Here is a 21,104-nt window from a genome sequence, read left to right on the forward strand (position 1 = left end):
AATATTTCAATGCCCGTATGTGCCAAACCGTTGGTTTGTGACACACCTTGACGCATATCTCGCTCGCTGCGCTCGCTCGAAAACTATAGCCTAACATAAAACCAATCCATCTTGCGTTCATTATTCGATATGGTGGCGACATATTTCAAATTTGGGAACGTGTCGGATCGGATGTGAGGTTGGAATAAATTTTTATGAGCCAGCGGAGCGAGCGAGCAACGGTCACAATTTCCAAGCTATACATATACCTTATATTGCCTTGCATATATTTCGTGTTATTACCTTATTTTGTCAGCCATTTCGGACATCGCATTGCACTGTACGATGTGGAAATAGTACTACTTATGTGAAACTATTCATAAACTGTATACATTTGTCAGTAGGCAATAGGATAAAGACTTCCGGCTCCTCGGGCTGGTGCGAATATTTCAATGTCCGTATGTGCCAAACCGTTGGCTTTTGACACACTTTTACGCGTATCTCGCTCGCTGCGCTCGCTCGAAAACTATAGCCTAACCTAAAACCAATCCATCTTGCGTTCATTATTCGATATGGTGGCGACATATTTCGAATTTGCGAACGTGTCGGATCGGTTGTGAGGTTGGACAGGATTTTTACGAGCGAGCGGAGCGAGCGAGCAACGATCACAATTTGCAAGCCATACACATACCTTATATTGCCTAGCATATATTTCGTGCTATTACCTAATTTTGTTAGACATTTCGGACATCACATTGCACTAGACTATGTGGAAGTAGTACTATTTGTATGAAACTATTCATAAACTGTAAACATTTGTCAGTAGGCAATAGGATAAAGACTTCCGGCTCCTCGGGCTGGTGCGAATATTTGAATGTCCCAATGTGCCAAACCCATAGATTGTGACACACCTTTACGCGTATCTCGCTCGCTGCGCTCGCTCGAAAACTATAGCCTAACCTAAAACCAATCCATCTTGCGTTTATTATTCGATATGGTGGCGACATATTTCAAATTTGGGAACGTGTCGGAGCGGATGTGAGGTTGGACTAAATTTTCGCGAGCGAGCGGAGCGAGCGAGCAACGATCACAATTTCTAAGCTATACATATACCTTATATTACCTTGCACATATTTCGTGTTATTACCTACTTTTGTCAGCCATTTCGGACATCACATTGCACTGTAGTATGTGGAAATAGTACTATTTATGTGAAACTATTCATAAACTGTAAACATTTGTCAGTAGGCAATAGGATAAAGACTTCCGGCTCCTCGGGCTGGTGCGAATATTTCAATGTCCGTATGTGCCAAACTGTTGGTTTGTGACACACCTTTACGCGTATCTCGCTCGCTGCGCTCGCTCGAAAACTATAGCCTAACCTAAAACCAATCCATCTTACGTTCATTATTCGATATGGTGGCGACATATTTCGAATTTGCGAACGTGTCTGATCGGTTCTGAGGTTGGACAGGATTTTTACGAGCGAGCGGAGCGAGCGAGCACAGATCACAATTTCCAAGCTATACATATACCGTATATTGCGTTGCATATATTTCGTGTTATTAACTAATTTTGTCAGACATTTCGGACATCACATTGCACTGTACGATGTGGAAATAATACTATTTATGTGAAACTATTCATAAACTGTTAACATTTGTCAGTAGGCAATAGGATAAAGGCTTCCGGCTCCTCGGGCTGGTGCGAATATTTCAATGCCCGTATGTGCCAAACCGTTGGTTTGTGACACACCTTTACGCGTATCTCGCTCGCTGCGCTCGCTCGAAAACTATAGCCTAACATAAAACCAATCCATCTTGCGTTCATTATTCGATATGGTGGCGACATATTTCAAATTTGGGAACGTGTCGGATCGGATGTGAGGTTGGAATAAATTTTTATGAGCCAGCGGAGCGAGCGAGCAACGGTCACAATTTCCAAGCTATACATATACCTTATATTGCCTTGCATATATTTGGTGTTATTACCTTATTTTGTCAGACATTTCGGACATCACATTGCACTGTACGATGTGGAAATAGTACTACTTATGTGAAACTATTCATAAACTGTATACATTTGTCAGTAGGCAATAGGATAAAGACTTCCGGCTCCTCGGGCTGGTGCGAATATTTCAATGTCCGTATGTGCCAAACCGTTGGTTTTTGACACACCTTTACGCGTATCTCGCTTGCTGCGCTCGCTCGAAAACTATAGCCTAACCTAAAACCAATCCATCTTGCGTTCATTATTCGATATGGTGGCGACATATTTCGAAGTTGCGAACGTGTCGGATCGGTTGTGAGGTTGGACAGGATTTTTACGAGCGGGCGGAGCGAGCGAGCAACGATCACAATTTGCAAGCCATACACATACCTTATATTGCCTTGCATATAATTCGTGTTATTACCTAATTTTGTCAGACATTTCGGACATCACGTTGCACTGTACGATGTGGAAATAATACTATTTATGTGAAACTATTCATAAACTGTAAACATTTGTCAGTAGGCAATAGGATAAAGACTTCCGGCTCCTCGGGCTGGTGCGAATATTTCAATGTCCATATGTGCCAAACCGTTGGTTTGTGACACACCTTTACGCGTATCTCGCTCGCTGCGCTCGCTCGAAAGCTATAGCCTAACCTAAAACCAATCCATCTTGCGTTCATTATTCGATATGGTGGCGACATATTTCGAATTTGCGAACGTGTCCGATCGGTTGTGAGGTTGGACAGGATTTTTACGAGCGAGCGGAGCAAGCGAGCAACGATCACCATTTGCAAGCCATACACATACCTTATATTGCCTTGCATATAATTCGTGTTATTACCTAATTTTGTCAGACATTTCGGACATCACATTGCACTGTACGATGTGGAAATAATACTATTTATGTGAAACTATTCATAAAATGTAAACATTTGTCAGTAGGCAATAGGCTAAAGACTTCCGGCTCCTCGCACTGGTGCGAATATTTCGATGTCCGTATGTGCCAAACCGTTGGTTTGTGACAGACCTTTACGCGTATCTCGCTCGCTGCGCTCGCTCGAAAACTATAGCCTAACCTAAAACCAATCCATCTTGCGTTCATTATTCGATATGGTGGCGACATATTACAAATTTGGGAACGTGTCGGATCGGATGTGAGGTTGGAATAAATTTTTATGAGCCAGCGGAGCGAGCGAGCAACGGTCACAATTTCCAAGCTATACATATACCTTATATTGCCTTGCATATATTTGGTGTTATTACCTTATTTTGTCAGACATTTCGGACATCACATTGCACTGTACGATGTGGAAATAGTACTACTTATGTGAAACTATTCATAAACTGTATACATTTGTCAGTAGGCAATAGGATAAAGACTTCCGGCTCCTCGGGCTGGTGCGAATATTTCAATGTCCGTATGTGCCAAACCGTTGGTTTTTGACACACCTTTACGCGTATCTCGCTGGCTGCGCTCGCTCGAAAACTATAGCCTAACCTAAAACCAATCCATCTTGCGTTCATTATTCGATATGGTGGCGACATATTTCAAATTTGGGAACGTGTCGGATCGGTTGTGAGGTTGGACAGGATTTTTACGAGCGAGCGGAGCGAGCGAGCAACGATCACAATTTGCATGCCATACACATACCTTATATTGCCTTGCATATATTTGGTGTTATTACCTTATTTTGTCAGACATTTCGGACATCACATTGCACTGTACTATGTGGAAATAATACTATTTATGTGAATCTATTCATAAACTGTAAACATTTGTCAGTGGGCAATAGGATAAAGACTTCCGGCTCCTCGGGCTGGTGCGAATATTTCAATGCCCGTATGTGCCAAACCGTTGGTTTGTGACACACCTCTCCGCATCCCTCGCTCACCGTGCTCGCTCGAATGCTATAGCCTAACCTAAAACCAATCCATCTTGCATTCATTATTCGATATGGTGGCGACATATTTCGAATTTGCGAACGTGTCTGATCGGTTCTGAGGTTGGACAGGATTTTTACGAGCGAGCGGAGCGAGCGAGCACCGATCACAATTTCCAAGCTATACATATACCGTATATTGCGTTGCATATATTTCGTGTTATTAACTAATTTTGTCAGACATTTCGGACATCGCATTGCACTGTACGATGTGGAAATAATACTATTTATGTGAAACTATTCATAAACTGTAAACATTTGTCAGTAGGCAATAGGATAAAGGCTTCCGGCTCCTCGGGCTGGTGCGAATATTTCAATGCCCGTATGTGCCAAACCGTTGGTTTGTGACACACCTTTACGCGTATCTCGCTCGCTGCGCTCGCTCGAAAACTATAGCCTAACCTAAAACCAATCCATCTTGCGTTCATTATTCGATACGGTGGCGACATATTTCGAATTTGCGAACGTATCGGAAGGGTTGTGAGGTTGGACTAGACTTTTACAAGCGAGCGAGCAACGATCACAATTTCCAAGCTATACATATACCTTATATTGCCTTGCATATAATTCGTGTTATTACCTAATTTTGTCAGACATTTCGGACATCACATTGCACTGTACGATGTGGAAATAGTACTATTTATGTGAAACTATTCATAAACTGTATACATTTGTCAGTAGGCAATAGGATAAAGACTTCCGGCTCCTCGGGCTGGTGCGAATATTTGAATGTCCCAATGTGCCAAACCGATGGATTCTGACACACCTCTCCGCATCCCCCGCTCACCGTTCTCGCTCGAAAACTATAGCCTAACCTAAAACCAATCCATCTTGCGTTCATTATTCGATATGGTGGCGACATATTTCAAATTTGGGAACGTGTCGGAGCGGATGTGAGGTTGGACTAAATTTTCGCGAGCGAGCGGAGCGAGCGAGCAACGATCACAATTTCCAAGCTATACATATACCTTATATTACCTTGCACATATTTCGTGTTATTACCTACTTTTGTCAGCCATTTCGGACATCACATTGCACTGTAGTATGTGGAAATAGTACTATTTATGTGAAACTATTCATAAACTGTAAACATTTGTCAGTAGGCAATGGGACAACTGCTTCCGGCTCCTCGGGCTGGTGCGAATATTTCAATGCCCGTATGTGCCAAACCGTTGGTTTGTGACACACCTTTACGCGTATCTCGCTCGCTGCGCTCGCTCGAAAACTATAGCCTAACATAAAACCAATCCATCTTGCGTTCATTATTCGATATGGTGGCGACATATTTCGAATTTGCGAACGTGTCTGATCGGATGTGAGGTTGGAATAAATTTTTATGAGCCAGCGGAGCGAGCGAGCAACGGTCACAATTTCCAAGCTATACATATACCTTATATTGCCTTGCATATATTTGGTGTTATTACCTTATTTTGTCAGACATTTCGGACATCGCATTGCACTGTACGATGTGGAAATAGTACTACTTATGTGAAACTATTCATAAACTGTATACATTTGTCAGTAGGCAATAGGATAAAGACTTCCGGCTCCTCGGGCTGGTGCGAATATTTCAATGTCCGTATGTGCCAAACCGTTGGCTTTTGACACACTTTTACGCGTATCTCGCTCGCTGCGCTCGCTCGAAAACTATAGCCTAACCTAAAACCAATCCATCTTGCGTTCATTATTCGATATGGTGGCGACATATTTCGAATTTGCGAACGTGTCGGATCGGTTGTGAGGTTGGACAGGATTTTTACGAGCGAGCGGAGCGAGCGAGCAACGATCACAATTTGCAAGCCATACACATACCTTATATTGCCTAGCATATATTTCGTGCTATTACCTAATTTTGTCAGACATTTCGGACATCACATTGCACTAGACTATGTGGAAGTAGTACTATTTGTATGAAACTATTCATAAACTGTAAACATTTGTCAGTAGGCAATAGGATAAAGACTTCCGGCTCCTCGGGCTGGTGCGAATATTTGAATGTCCCAATGTGCCAAACCGATGGATTGTGACACACCTTTACGCGTATCTCGCTCGCTGCGCTCGCTCGAAAACTATAGCCTAACCTAAAACCAATCCATCTTGCGTTCATTATTCGATATGGTGGCGACATATTTCAAATTTGGGAACGTGTCGAATCGGATGTGATGTTGGACTAAATTTTTATGAGCGAGCGGAGCGAGCGAGCAACGGTCACAATTTCCAAGCTATACATATACCTTATATTGCCTTGCATATAATTCGTGTTATTACCTAATTTTGTCAGACATTTCGGACATCACATTGCACTGTACGATGTGGAAATAATACTATTTATGTGAAACTATTCATAAACTGTATACATTTGTCAGTAGGCAATATGATAAAGACTTCCGGCTCCTCGGGCTGGTGCGAATATTTGAATGTCCCAATGTGCCAAACCGATGGACTGTGACACACCTCTCCGCGTGCCTCGCTCGCCATGCTCGCTCGAAAGCTATAGCCTAACCGAAAACCAATCCCTCTTGCGTTAGTCACTCGACATGGAGGCGACTTATTTAAAATTTGGGAACGTGTCGGAGCGGATGTGAGGTTGGACTAAATTTTCGCGAGCGAGCGGAGCGAGCGAGCAACGATCACAATTTCCAAGCTATACATATACCTTATATTACCTTGCACATATTTCGTGTTATTACCTACTTTTGTCAGCCATTTCGGACATCACATTGCACTGTAGTATGTGGAAATAGTACTATTTATGTGAAACTATTCATAAACTGTAAACATTTGTCAGTAGGCAATAGGATAAAGACTTCCGGCTCCTCGGGCTGGTGCGAATATTTCAATGTCCGTATGTGCCAAACTGTTGGTTTGTGACACACCTTTACGCGTATCTCGCTCGCTGCGCTCGCTCGAAAACTATAGCCTAACCTAAAACCAATCCATCTTGCGTTCATTATTCGATATGGTGGCGACATATTTCAAATTTGGGAACGTGTCGGATCGGATGTGAGGTTGGAATAAATTTTTATGAGCCAGCGGAGCGAGCGAGCAACGGTCACAATTTCCAAGCTATACATATACCTTATATTGCCTTGCATATATTTGGTGTTATTACCTTATTTTGTCAGACATTTCGGACATCACATTGCACTGTACGATGTGGAAATAGTACTACTTATGTGAAACTATTCATAAACTGTATACATTTGTCAGTAGGCAATAGGATAAAGACTTCCGGCTCCTCGGGCTGGTGCGAATATTTCAATGTCCGTATGTGCCAAACCGTTGGTTTTTGACACACCTTTACGCGTATCTCGCTTGCTGCGCTCGCTCGAAAACTATAGCCTAACCTAAAACCAATCCATCTTGCATTCATTATTCGATATGGTGGCGACATATTTCGAATTTGCGAACGTGTCGGATCGGTTGTGAGGTTGGACAGGATTTTTACGAGCGAGCGGAGCAAGCGAGCAACGATCACAATTTGCAAGCCATACACATAACTTACATTGCCTTGCATATAATTCGTGTTATTACCTAATTTTGTCAGACATTTCGGACATCACATTGCACTGTACTATGTGGAAGTAGTACTATTTATGTGAAACTATTCATAAACTGTAAACATTTGTCAGTAGGCAATAGGATAACGACTTCCGGCTCCTCGGGCTGGTGCGAATATTTCAATGTCCGTATGTGCCAAACCGTTGGTTTTTGACACACCTTTACGCGTATCTCGCTCGCTGCGCTCGCTCGAAAACTATAGCCTAACCTAAAACCAATCCATCTTGCGTTCATTATTCGATATGGTGGCGACATATTTCGAATTTGCGAACGTGTCGGATCGGTTGTGAGGTTGGACAGGATTTTTACGAGCGAGCGGAGCGAGCGAGCAACGATCACAATTTGCAAGCCATACACATACCTTATATTGCCATGCATATATTTCGTGTTATTACCTAATTTTGTCAGACCTTTCGGACATCACATTGCACTAGACTATGTGGAAGTAGTACTATTTGTATGAAACTATTCATAAACTGTAAACATTTGTCAGTAGGCAATAGGATAAAGACTTCCGGCTCCTCGGGCTGGTGCGAATATTTCAATGTCCGTATGCGCCAAACCGTTGGTTTGTGACACACCTTTACGCGTATCTCGCTCGCCGTGCTCGCTCGAAAGCTATAGCCTAACCTAAAACCAATCCATCTTGCGTTCATTATTCGATATGGTGGCGACATATTTCGAATTTGCGAACGTGTCCGATCGGTTGTGAGGTTGGACAGGATTTTTACGAGCGAGCGGAGCAAGCGAGCAACGATCACCATTTGCAAGCCATACACATACCTTATATTGCCTTGCATATAATTCGTGTTATTACCTAATTTTGTCAGACATTTCGGACATCACATTGCACTGTACGATGTGGAAATAATACTATTTATGTGAAACTATTCATAAAATGTAAACATTTGTCAGTAGGCAATAGGCTAAAGACTTCCGGCTCCTCGCACTGGTGCGAATATTTGAATGTCCCAATGTGCCAAACCGATGGACTGTGACAGACCTTTACGCGTATCTCGCTCGCTGCGCTCGCTCGAAAACTATAGCCTAACCTAAAACCAATCCATCTTGCGTTCATTATTCGATATGGTGGCGACATATTACAAATTTGGGAACGTGTCGGATCGGATGTGAGGTTGGAATAAATTTTTATGAGCCAGCGGAGCGAGCGAGCAACGGTCACAATTTCCAAGCTATACATATACCTTATATTGCCTTGCATATATTTGGTGTTATTACCTTATTTTGTCAGACATTTCGGACATCACATTGCACTGTACGATGTGGAAATAGTACTACTTATGTGAAACTATTCATAAACTGTATACATTTGTCAGTAGGCAATAGGATAAAGGCTTCCGGCTCCTCGGGCTGGTGCGAATATTTCAATGTCCGTATGTGCCAAACCGTTGGTTTTTGACACACCTTTACGCGTATCTCGCTTGCTGCTCTCGCTCGAAAACTATAGCCTAACCTAAAACCAATCCATCTTGCGTTCATTATTCGATATGGTGGCGACATATTTCGAATTTGCGAACGTGTCGGATCGGTTGTGAGGTTGGACAGGATTTTTACGAGCGAGCGGAGCGAGCGAGCAACGATCACAATTTGCAAGCCATACACATACCTTATATTGCCATGCATATATTTCGTGTTATTACCTAATTTTATCAGACCTTTCGGACATCACATTGCACTAGACTATGTGGAAGTAGTACTATTTGTATGAAACTATTCATAAACTGTAAACATTTGTCAGTAGGCAATAGGATAAAGACTTCCGGCTCCTCGGGCTGGTGCGAATATTTCAATGTCCGTATGTGCCAAACCGTTGGTTTGTGACACACCTTTACGCGTATCTCGCTCGCCGTGCTCGCTCGAAAGCTATAGCCTAACCTAAAACCAATCCATCTTGCGTTCATTATTCGATATGGTGGCGACATATTTCGAATTTGCGAACGTGTCCGATCGGTTGTGAGGTTGGACAGGATTTTTACGAGCGAGCGGAGCAAGCGAGCAACGATCACCATTTGCAAGCCATACACATACCTTATATTGCCTTGCATATAATTCGTGTTATTACCTAATTTTGTCAGACATTTCGGACATCACATTGCACTGTACGATGTGGAAATAATACTATTTATGTGAAACTATTCATAAAATGTAAACATTTGTCAGTAGGCAATAGGCTAAAGACTTCCGGCTCCTCGCACTGGTGCGAATATTTCGATGTCCGTATGTGCCAAACCGTTGGTTTGTGACAGACCTTTACGCGTATCTCGCTCGCTGCGCTCGCTCGAAAACTATAGCCTAACCTAAAACCAATCCATCTTGCGTTCATTATTCGATATGGTGGCGACATATTACAAATTTGGGAACGTGTCGGATCGGATGTGAGGTTGGAATAAATTTTTATGAGCCAGCGGAGCGAGCGAGCAACGGTCACAATTTCCAAGCTATACATATACCTTATATTGCCTTGCATATATTTGGTGTTATTACCTTATTTTGTCAGACATTTCGGACATCACATTGCACTGTACGATGTGGAAATAGTACTACTTATGTGAAACTATTCATAAACTGTATACATTTGTCAGTAGGCAATAGGATAAAGACTTCCGGCTCCTCGGGCTGGTGCGAATATTTCAATGTCCGTATGTGCCAAACCGTTGGTTTTTGACACACCTTTACGCGTATCTCGCTGGCTGCGCTCGCTCGAAAACTATAGCCTAACCTAAAACCAATCCATCTTGCGTTCATTATTCGATATGGTGGCGACATATTTCAAATTTGGGAACGTGTCGGATCGGTTGTGAGGTTGGACAGGATTTTTACGAGCGAGCGGAGCGAGCGAGCAACGATCACAATTTGCATGCCATACACATACCTTATATTGCCTTGCATATATTTGGTGTTATTACCTTATTTTGTCAGACATTTCGGACATCACATTGCACTGTACTATGTGGAAATAATACTATTTATGTGAATCTATTCATAAACTGTAAACATTTGTCAGTGGGCAATAGGATAAAGACTTCCGGCTCCTCGGGCTGGTGCGAATATTTCAATGCCCGTATGTGCCAAACCGTTGGTTTGTGACACACCTCTCCGCATCCCTCGCTCACCGTGCTCGCTCGAATGCTATAGCCTAACCTAAAACCAATCCATCTTGCATTCATTATTCGATATGGTGGCGACATATTTCGAATTTGCGAACGTGTCTGATCGGTTCTGAGGTTGGACAGGATTTTTACGAGCGAGCGGAGCGAGCGAGCACCGATCACAATTTCCAAGCTATACATATACCGTATATTGCGTTGCATATATTTCGTGTTATTAACTAATTTTGTCAGACATTTCGGACATCGCATTGCACTGTACGATGTGGAAATAATACTATTTATGTGAAACTATTCATAAACTGTAAACATTTGTCAGTAGGCAATAGGATAAAGGCTTCCGGCTCCTCGGGCTGGTGCGAATATTTCAATGCCCGTATGTGCCAAACCGTTGGTTTGTGACACACCTTTACGCGTATCTCGCTCGCTGCGCTCGCTCGAAAACTATAGCCTAACCTAAAACCAATCCATCTTGCGTTCATTATTCGATATGGTGGCGACATATTTCGAATTTGCGGACGTGTCGGATCGGTTGTGAGGTTGGACAGGATTTTTACGAGCGAGCGGAGCGAGCGAGCAACGATCACAATTTGCAAGCCATACACATACCTTATATTGCCTAGCATATATTTCGTGCTATTACCTAATTTTGTCAGACATTTCGGACATCACATTGCACTAGACTATGTGGAAGTAGTACTATTTGTATGAAACTATTCATAAACTGTAAACATTTGTCAGTAGGCAATAGGATAAAGACTTCCGGCTCCTCGGGCTGGTGCGAATATTTGAATGTCCCAATGTGCCAAACCCATAGATTGTGACACACCTTTACGCGTATCTCGCTCGCTGCGCTCGCTCGAAAACTATAGCCTAACCTAAAACCAATCCATCTTGCGTTCATTATTCGATATGGTGGCGACATATTTCGAAGTTGCGAACGTGTCGGATCGGTTGTGAGGTTGGACAGGATTTTTACGAGCGGGCGGAGCGAGCGAGCAACGATCACAATTTGCAAGCCATACACATACCTTATATTGCCTTGCATATAATTCGTGTTATTACCTAATTTTGTCAGACATTTCGGACATCACATTGCACTGTACGATGTGGAAATAATACTATTTATGTGAAACTATTCATAAACTGTAAACATTTGTCAGTAGGCAATAGGATAAAGACTTCCGGCTCCTCGGGCTGGTGCGAATATTTCAATGTCCGTATGTGCCAAACCGTTGGTTTGTGACAGACCTTTACGCGTATCTCGCTCGCTGCGCTCGCTCGAAAACTATAGCCTAACCTAAAACCAATCCATCTTGCGTTCATTATTCGATATGGTGGCGACATATTTCAAATTTGGGAACGTGTCGGATCGGATGTGAGGTTGGAATAAATTTTTATGAGCCAGCGGAGCGAGCGAGCAACGGTCACAATTTCCAAGCTATACATATACCTTATATTGCCTTGCATATATTTGGTGTTATTACCTTATTTTGTCAGACATTTCGGACATCACATTGCACTGTACGATGTGGAAATAATACTATTTATGTGAAACTATTCATAAACTGTATACATTTGTCAGTAGGCAATAGGATAAAGACTTCCGGCTCCTCGGGCTGGTGCGAATATTTCAATGTCCGTATGTGCCAAACCGTTGGTTTTTGACACACCTTTACGCGTATCTCGCTCGCTGCGCTCGCTCGAATACTATAGCCTAACCTAAAACCAATCCATCTTGCGTTCATTATTCGATATGGTGGCGACATATTTCGAAGTTGCGAACGTGTCGGATCGGTTGTGAGGTTGGACAGGATTTTTACGAGCGGGCGGAGCGAGCGAGCAACGATCACAATTTGCAAGCCATACACATACCTTATATTGCCTTGCATATAATTCGTGTTATTACCTAATTTTGTCAGACATTTCGGACATCACATTGCACTGTACGATGTGGAAATAATACTATTTATGTGAAACTATTCATAAACTGTAAACATTTGTCAGTAGGCAATAGGATAAAGACTTCCGGCTCCTCGGGCTGGTGCGAATATTTCAATGTCCGTATGTGCCAAACCGTTGGTTTGTGACACACCTTTACGCGTATCTCGCTCGCTGCGCTCGCTCGAAAACTATAGCCTAACCTAAAACCAATCCATCTTGCGTTCATTATTCGATATGGTGGCGACATATTTCAAATTTGGGAACGTGTCGGATCGGATGTGATGTTGGACTAAATTTTTATGAGCGAGCGGAGCGAGCGAGCAACGGTCACAATTTCCAAGCTATACATATACCTTATATTGCCTTGCATATAATTCGTGTTATTACCTAATTTTGTCAGACATTTCGGACATCACATTGCACTGTACGATGTGGAAATAATACTATTTATGTGAAACTATTCATAAACAGTATACATTTGTCAGTAGGCAATATGATAAAGACTTCCGGCTCCTCGGGCTGGTGCGAATATTTGAATGTCCCAATGTGCCAAACCGATGGACTGTGACACACCTCTCCGCGTGCCTCGCTCGCCATGCTCGCTCGAAAGCTATAGCCTAACCGAAAACCAATCCCTCTTGCGTTAGTCACTCGACATGGTGGCGACTTATTTAAAATTTGGGAACGTGTCGGAGCGGATGTGAGGTTGGACTAAATTTTCGCGAGCGAGCGGAGCGAGCGAGCAACGATCACAATTTCCAAGCTATACATATACCTTATATTACCTTGCACATATTTCGTGTTATTACCTACTTTTGTCAGCCATTTCGGACATCACATTGCACTGTAGTATGTGGAAATAGTACTATTTATGTGAAACTATTCATAAACTGTAAACATTTGTCAGTAGGCAATAGGATAAAGACTTCCGGCTCCTCGGGCTGGTGCGAATATTTCAATGTCCGTATGTGCCAAACTGTTGGTTTGTGACACACCTTTACGCGTATCTCGCTCGCTACGCTCGCTCGAAAACTATAGCCTAACCTAAAACCAATCCATCTTACGTTCATTATTCGATATGGTGGCGACATATTTCGAATTTGCGAACGTGTCTGATCGGTTCTGAGGTTGGACAGGATTTTTACGAGCGAGCGGAGCGAGCGAGCACCAATCACAATTTCCAAGCTATACATATACCGTATATTGCGTTGCATATATTTCGTGTTATTAACTAATTTTGTCAGACATTTCGGACATCACATTGCACTGTACGATGTGCAAATAATACTATTTATGTGAAACTATTCATAAACTGTAAACATTTGTCAGTAGGCAATAGGATAAAGGCTTCCGGCTCCTCGGGCTGGTGCGAATATTTCAATGCCCGTATGTGCCATACCGTTGGTTTGTGACACACCTTTACGCGTATCTCGCTCGCTGCGCTCGCTCGAAAATTATAGCCTAACATAAAACCAATCCATCTTGCGTTCATTATTCGATATGGTGGCGACATATTTCAAATTTGGGAACGTGTCGGATCGGATGTGAGGTTGGAATAAATTTTTATGAGCCAGCGGAGCGAGCGAGCAACGGTCACAATTTCCAAGCTATACATATACCTTATATTGCCTTGCATATATTTGGTGTTATTACCTTATTTTGTCAGACATTTCGGACATCACATTGCACTATACGATGTGGAAATAGTACTACTTATGTGAAACTATTCTTAAACTGTATACATTTGTCAGTAGGCAATAGGATAAAGACTTCCGGCTCCTCGGGCTGGTGCGAATATTTCAATGTCCGTATGTGCCAAACCGTTGGTTTTTGACACACCTTTACGCGTATCTCGCTTGCTGCGCTCGCTCGAAAACTATAGCCTAACCTAAAACCAATCCATCGTGCTTTCATTATTCGATATGGTGGCGACATATTTCGAAGTTGCGAACGTGTCGGATCGGTTGTGAGGTTGGACAGGATTTTTACGAGCGGGCGGAGCGAGCGAGCAACGATCACAATTTGCAAGCCATACACATACCTTATATTGCCTTGCATATAATTCGTGTTATTACCTAATTTTGTCAGGCATTTCGGACATCACATTGCACTGTACGATGTGGAAATAATACTATTTATGTGAAACTATTCATAAACTGTAAACATTTGTCAGTAGGCAATAGGATAAAGACTTCCGGCTCCTCGGGCTGGTGCGAATATTTCAATGTCCGTATGTGCCAAACCGTTGGTTTGTGACACACCTTTACGCGTATCTCGCTCGCTGCGCTCGCTCGAAAACTATAGCCTAACCTAAAACCAATCCATCTTGCGTTCATTATTCGATATGGTGGCGACATATTTCAAATTTGGGAACGCGTCGGATCGGTTGTGAGGTTGGACAGGATTTTTACGAGCGAGCGGAGCGAGCGAGCAACGATCACAATTTGCATGCCATACACATACCTTATATTGCCTTGCATATATTTGGTGTTATTACCTTATTTTGTCAGACATTTCGGACATCACATTGCACTGTACTATGTGGAAATAATACTATTTATGTGAATCTATTCATAAACTGTAAACATTTGTCAGTAGGCAATAGGATAAAGACTTCCGGCTCCTCGGGCTGGTGCGAATATTTCAATGTCCATATGTGCCAAACCGTTGGTTTGTGACACACCTTTACGCGTATCTCGCTCGCTGCGCTCGCTCGAAAGCTATAGCCTAACCTAGAACCAATCCATCTTGCGTTCATTATTCGATATGGTGGCGACATATTTCAAATTTGCGAACGTGTCGGATCGGTTGTGAGGTTGGACTAAATTTTTATGAGCGAGCGGAGCGAGCGAGCAACGGTCACAATTTCCAAGCTATACATATACCTTATATTGCCTTGCATATAATTCGTTTTATTACCTAATTTTGTCAGACATTTCGGACATCACATTGCACTGTACGATGTGGAAATAATACTATTTATGTGAAACTATTCATAAACTGTAAACATTTGTCAGTAGGCAATAGGATAAAGACTTCCGGCTCCTCGGGCTGGCGCGAATATTTCAATGTCCGTATGTGCCAAACCGTTGGTTTGTGACACACCTTTACGCGTATCTCGCTCGCTGCGCTCGCTCGAAAACTATAGCCTAACCTAAAACCAATCCATCTTGCGTTCATTATTCGATATGGTGGCGACATATTTCAAATTTGGGAACGTGTCGGATCGGTTGTGAGGTTGGACAGGATTTTTACGAGCGAGCGGAGCGAGCGAGCAACGATCACAATTTGCATGCCATACACATACCTTATATTGCCTTGCATATATTTGGTGTTATTACCTTATTTTGTCAGACATTTCGGACATCACATTGCCCTGTAGTTATGTGGAAATAATACTATTTATGTGAATCTATTCATAAACTGTAAACATTTGTCAGTAGGCAATAGGATAAAGACTTCCGGCTCCTCGGGCTGGTGCGAATATTTCAATGCCCGTATGTGCCAAACCGTTGGTTTGTGACACACCTCTCCGCATCCCTCGCTCACCGTGCTCGCTCGAATGCTATAGCCTAACCTAAAACCAATCCATCTTGCATTCATTATTCGATATGGTGGCGACATATTTCGAATTTGCGAACGTGTCGGATCGGTTGTGAGGTTGGACAGGATTTTTACGAGCGAGCGGAGCAAGCGAGCAACGATCACAATTTGCAAGCCATACACATAACTTACATTGCCTTGCATATAATTCGTGTTATTACCTAATTTTGTCAGACATTTCGGACATCACATTGCACTGTACTATGTGGAAATAATACTATTTATGTGAAACTATTCATAAACTGTAAACATTTGTCAGTAGGCAATAGGATAAAGACTTCCGGCTCCTCGGGCTGGTGCGAATATTTCAATGCCCGTATGTGCCAAACCGTTGGTTTGTGACACACCTTGACGCGTATCTCGCTCGCTGCGCTCGCTCGAAAACTATAGCCTAACATAAAACCAATCCATCTTGCGTTCATTATTCGATATGGTGGCGACATATTTCAAATTTGGGAACGTGTCGGATCGGATGTGAGGTTGGAATAAATTTTTATGAGCCAGCGGAGCGAGCGAGCAACGGTCACAATTTCCAAGCTATACATATACCTTATATTGCCTTGCATATATTTCGTGTTATTACCTTATTTTGTCAGCCATTTCGGACATCGCATTGCACAGTACGATGTGGAAATAGTACGACTTATGTGAAACTATTCATAAACTGTATACATTTGTCAGTAGGCAATAGGATAAAGACTTCCGGCTCCTCGGGCTGGTGCGAATATTTCAATGTCCGTATGTGCCAAACCGTTGGTTTTTGACACACCTTTACGCGTATCTCGCTCGCTGCGCTCGCTCGAAAACTATAGCCTAACCTAAAACCAATCCATCTTGCGTTCATTATTCGATATGGTGGCGACATATTTCGAATTTGCGAACGTGTCGGATCGGTTGTGAGGTTGGACAGGATTTTTACGAGCGAGCGGAGCGAGCGAGCAACGATCACAATTTGCAAGCCATACACATACCTTATATTGCCTAGCATATATTTCGTGCTATTACCTAATTTTGTCAGACATTTCGGACATCACATTGCACTAGACTATGTGGAAGTAGTACTATTTGTATGAAACTATTCATAAACTGTAAACATTTGTCAGTAGGCAATAGGATAAAGACTTCCGGCTCCTCGGGCTGGGGCGAATATTTGAATGTCCCAATGTGCCAAACCGATGGATTGTGACACACCTTTACGCGTATCTCGCTCGCTGCGCTCGCTCGAAAACTATAGCCTAACCTAAAACCAATCCTTCTTGCGTTCATTATTCGATATGGTGGCGACATATTTCAAATTTGGGAACGTGTCGGATCGGATGTGATGTTGGACTAAATTTTTATGAGCGAGCGGAGCGAGCGAGCAACGGTCACAATTTCCAAGCTATACATATACCTTATATTGCCTTGCATATAATTCGTGTTATTACCTAATTTTGTCAGACATTTCGGACATCACATTGCACTGTACGATGTGGAAATAATACTATTTATGTGAAACTATTCATAAACTGTATACATTTGTCAGTAGGCAATATGATAAAGACTTCCGGCTCCTCGGGCTGGTGCGAATAGTTGAATGTCCCAATGTGCCAAACCGATGGACCGTGACACACCTCTCCGCGTGCCTCGCTCGCCATGCTCGCTCGAAAGCTATAGCCTAACCGAAAACCAATCCCTCTTGCGTTAGTCACTCGACATGGAGGCGACTTATTTAAAATTTGGGAACGTGTCGGAGCGGATGTGAGGTTGGACTAAATTTTTCGCGGGAGCGAGGCGGGAGCGAGCGAGCAACGATCACAATTTCCAAGCTATACATATACCTTATATTACCTTGCACATATTTCGTGTTATTACCTACTTTTGTCAGCCATTTCGGACATCACATTGCACTGTAGTATGTGGAAATAGTACTATTATGTGAAACTATTCATAAAGTGTAAACATTTGTCAGTAGGCAATAGGATAAAGACTTCCGGCTCCTCGGGCTGGTGCGAATATTTCAATGTCCCGTATGTGCCAAGCCGTTGGTTTGTGACACACCTTTACGCGTAACTCGCTCGCTGCGCTCGCTCGAAAACTATAGCCTAACCTAAAACCAATCCATCTTACGTTCATTATTCGATATGGTGGCGACATATTTCGAATTTGCGAACGTGTCTGATCGGTTCTGAGGTTGGACAGGATTTTTACGAGCGAGCGGAGCGAGCGAGCACCGATCACAATTTCCAAGCTATACATATACCGTATATTGCGTTGCATATATTTCGTGTTATTAACTAATTTTGTCAGACATTTCGGACATCACATTGCACTGTACGATGTGGAAATAATACTATTTATGTGAAACTATTCATAAACTGTAAACATTTGTCAGTAGGCAATAGGATAAAGACTTCCGGCTCCTCGGGCTGGTGCGAATATTTCAATGCCCGTATGTGCCAAACCGTTGGTTTGTGACACACCATTACGCGTATCTCGCTCGCTGCGTTCGCTCGAAAACTATAGCCTAACATAAAACCAATCCATCTTGCGTTCATTATTCGATATGGTGGCGACATATTTCAAATTTGGGAACGTGTCGGATCGGATGTGAGGTTGGAATAAATTTTTATGATCCAACGGAGCGACCGAGCAACGGTCACAATTTCCAAGCTATACATATACCTTATATTGCCTTGCATAAATTTCGTGTTATTACCTTATTTTGTCAGCCATTTCGGACATCGCATTGCACTGTACGATGTGGAAATAGTACTACTTATGTGAAACTATTCATAAACTGTATACATTTGTCAGTAGGCAATAGGATAAGGACTTCCGGCTCCTCGGGCTGGTGCGAATATTTCAATGTCCGTATGTGCCAAACCGTTGGTTTTTGACACACCTTTACGCGTATCTCGCTCGCTGCGCTCGCTCGAAAACTATAGCCTAACCTAAAACCAATCCATCTTGCGTTCATTATTCGATATGGTGGCGACATATTTCGAATTTGCGGACGTGTCGGATCGGTTGTGAGGTTGGACAGGATTTTTACGAGCGAGCGGAGCGAGCGAGCAACGATCACAATTTGCAAGCCATACACATACCTTATATTGCCTAGCATATATTCGTGCTATTACCTAATTTTGTCAGACATTTCGGACATCACATTGCACTAGACTATGTGGAAGTAGTACTATTTGTATGAAACTATTCATAAACTGTAAACATTTGTCAGTAGGCAATAGGATAAAGACTTCCGGCTCCTCGGGCTGGGGCGAATATTTGAATGTCCCAATGTGCCAAACCGATGGATTGTGACACACCTTTACGCGTATCTCGCTCGCTGCGCTCGCTCGAAAAACTATAGCCGAACCTAAAACCAATCCTTCTTGCGTTCATTATTCGATATGGTGGCGACATATTTCAAATTTGGGAACGTGTCGGATCGGATGTGATGTTGGACTAAATTTTTATGAGCGAGCGGAGCGAGCGAGCAACGGTCACAATTTCCAAGCTATACATATACCTTATATTGCCTTGCATATAATTCTTGTTATTACCTAATTTTGTCAGACATTTCGGGACATCACATTGCACTGTACGATGTGGAAATAATACTATTTATGTGAAACTATTCATAAACTGTATACATTTGTCAGTAGGCAATATGATAAAGACTTCCGGCTCCTCGGGCTGGTGCGTATATTTGAATGTCCCAATGTGCCAAACCGATGGACCGTGACACACCTCTCCGCGTGCCTCGCTCGCCATGCTCGCTCGAAAGCTATAGCCTAACCGAAAACCAATCCCTCTTGCGTTAGTCACTCGACATGGAGGCGACTTATTTAAAATTTGGGAACGTGTCGGAGCGGATGTGAGGTTGGACTAAATTTTCGCGAGCGAGCGGAGCGAGCGAGCAACGATCACAATTTCCAAGCTATACATATACCTTATATTACCTTGCACATATTTCGTGTTATTACCTACTTTTGTCAGCCATTTCGGACATCACATTGCACTGTAGTATGTGGAAATAGTACTATTTATGTGAAACTATTCATAAAGTGTAAACATTTGTCAGTTGGCAATAGGATAAAGACTTCCGGCTCCTCGGGCTGGTGCGAATATTTCAATGTCCGTATGTGCCAAACTGTTGGTTTGTGACACACCTTTACGCGTATCTCGCTCGCTGCGCTCGCTCGAAAACTATAGCCTAACCTAAAACCAATCCATCTTACGTTCATTATTCGATATGGTGGCGACATATTTCGAATTTGCGAACGTGTCTGATCGGTTCTGAGGTTGGACAGGATTTTTACGAGCGAGCGGAGCGAGCGAGCACCGATCACAATTTCCAAGCTATACATATACCGTATATTGCGTTGCATATATTTCGTGTTATTAACTAATTTTGTCAGACATTTCGGACATCACATTGCACTGTACGATGTGGAAATAATACTATTTATGTGAAACTATTCATAAACTGTAAACATTTGTCAGTAGGCAATAGGATAAAGACTTCCGGCTCCTCGGGCTGGTGCGAATATTTCAATGCCCGTATGTGCCAAACCGTTGGTTTGTGACACACCATTACGCGTATCTCGCTCGCTGCGTTCGCTCGAAAACTATAGCCTAACATAAAACCAATCCATCTTGCGTTCATTATTCGATATGGTGGCGACATATTTCAAATTTGGGAACGTGTCGGATCGGATGTGAGGTTGGAATAAATTTTTATGATCCAGCGGAGCGAGCGAGCAACGGTCACAATTTCCAAGCTATACATATACCTTATATTGCCTTGCATAAATTTCGTGTTATTACCTTATTTTGTCAGCCATTTCGGACATCGCATTGCACTGTACGATGTGGAAATAGTACTACTTATGTGAAACTATTCATAAACTGTATACATTTGTCAGTAGGCAATAGGATAAAGACTTCCGGCTCCTCGGGCTGGTGCGAATATT

The sequence above is a fragment of the Bombus terrestris genome, unplaced genomic scaffold (assembly GCF_910591885.1).
Source record: "Bombus terrestris unplaced genomic scaffold, iyBomTerr1.2, whole genome shotgun sequence".
NCBI classification, from domain to species: Eukaryota; Metazoa; Arthropoda; class Insecta; order Hymenoptera; family Apidae; genus Bombus; species Bombus terrestris.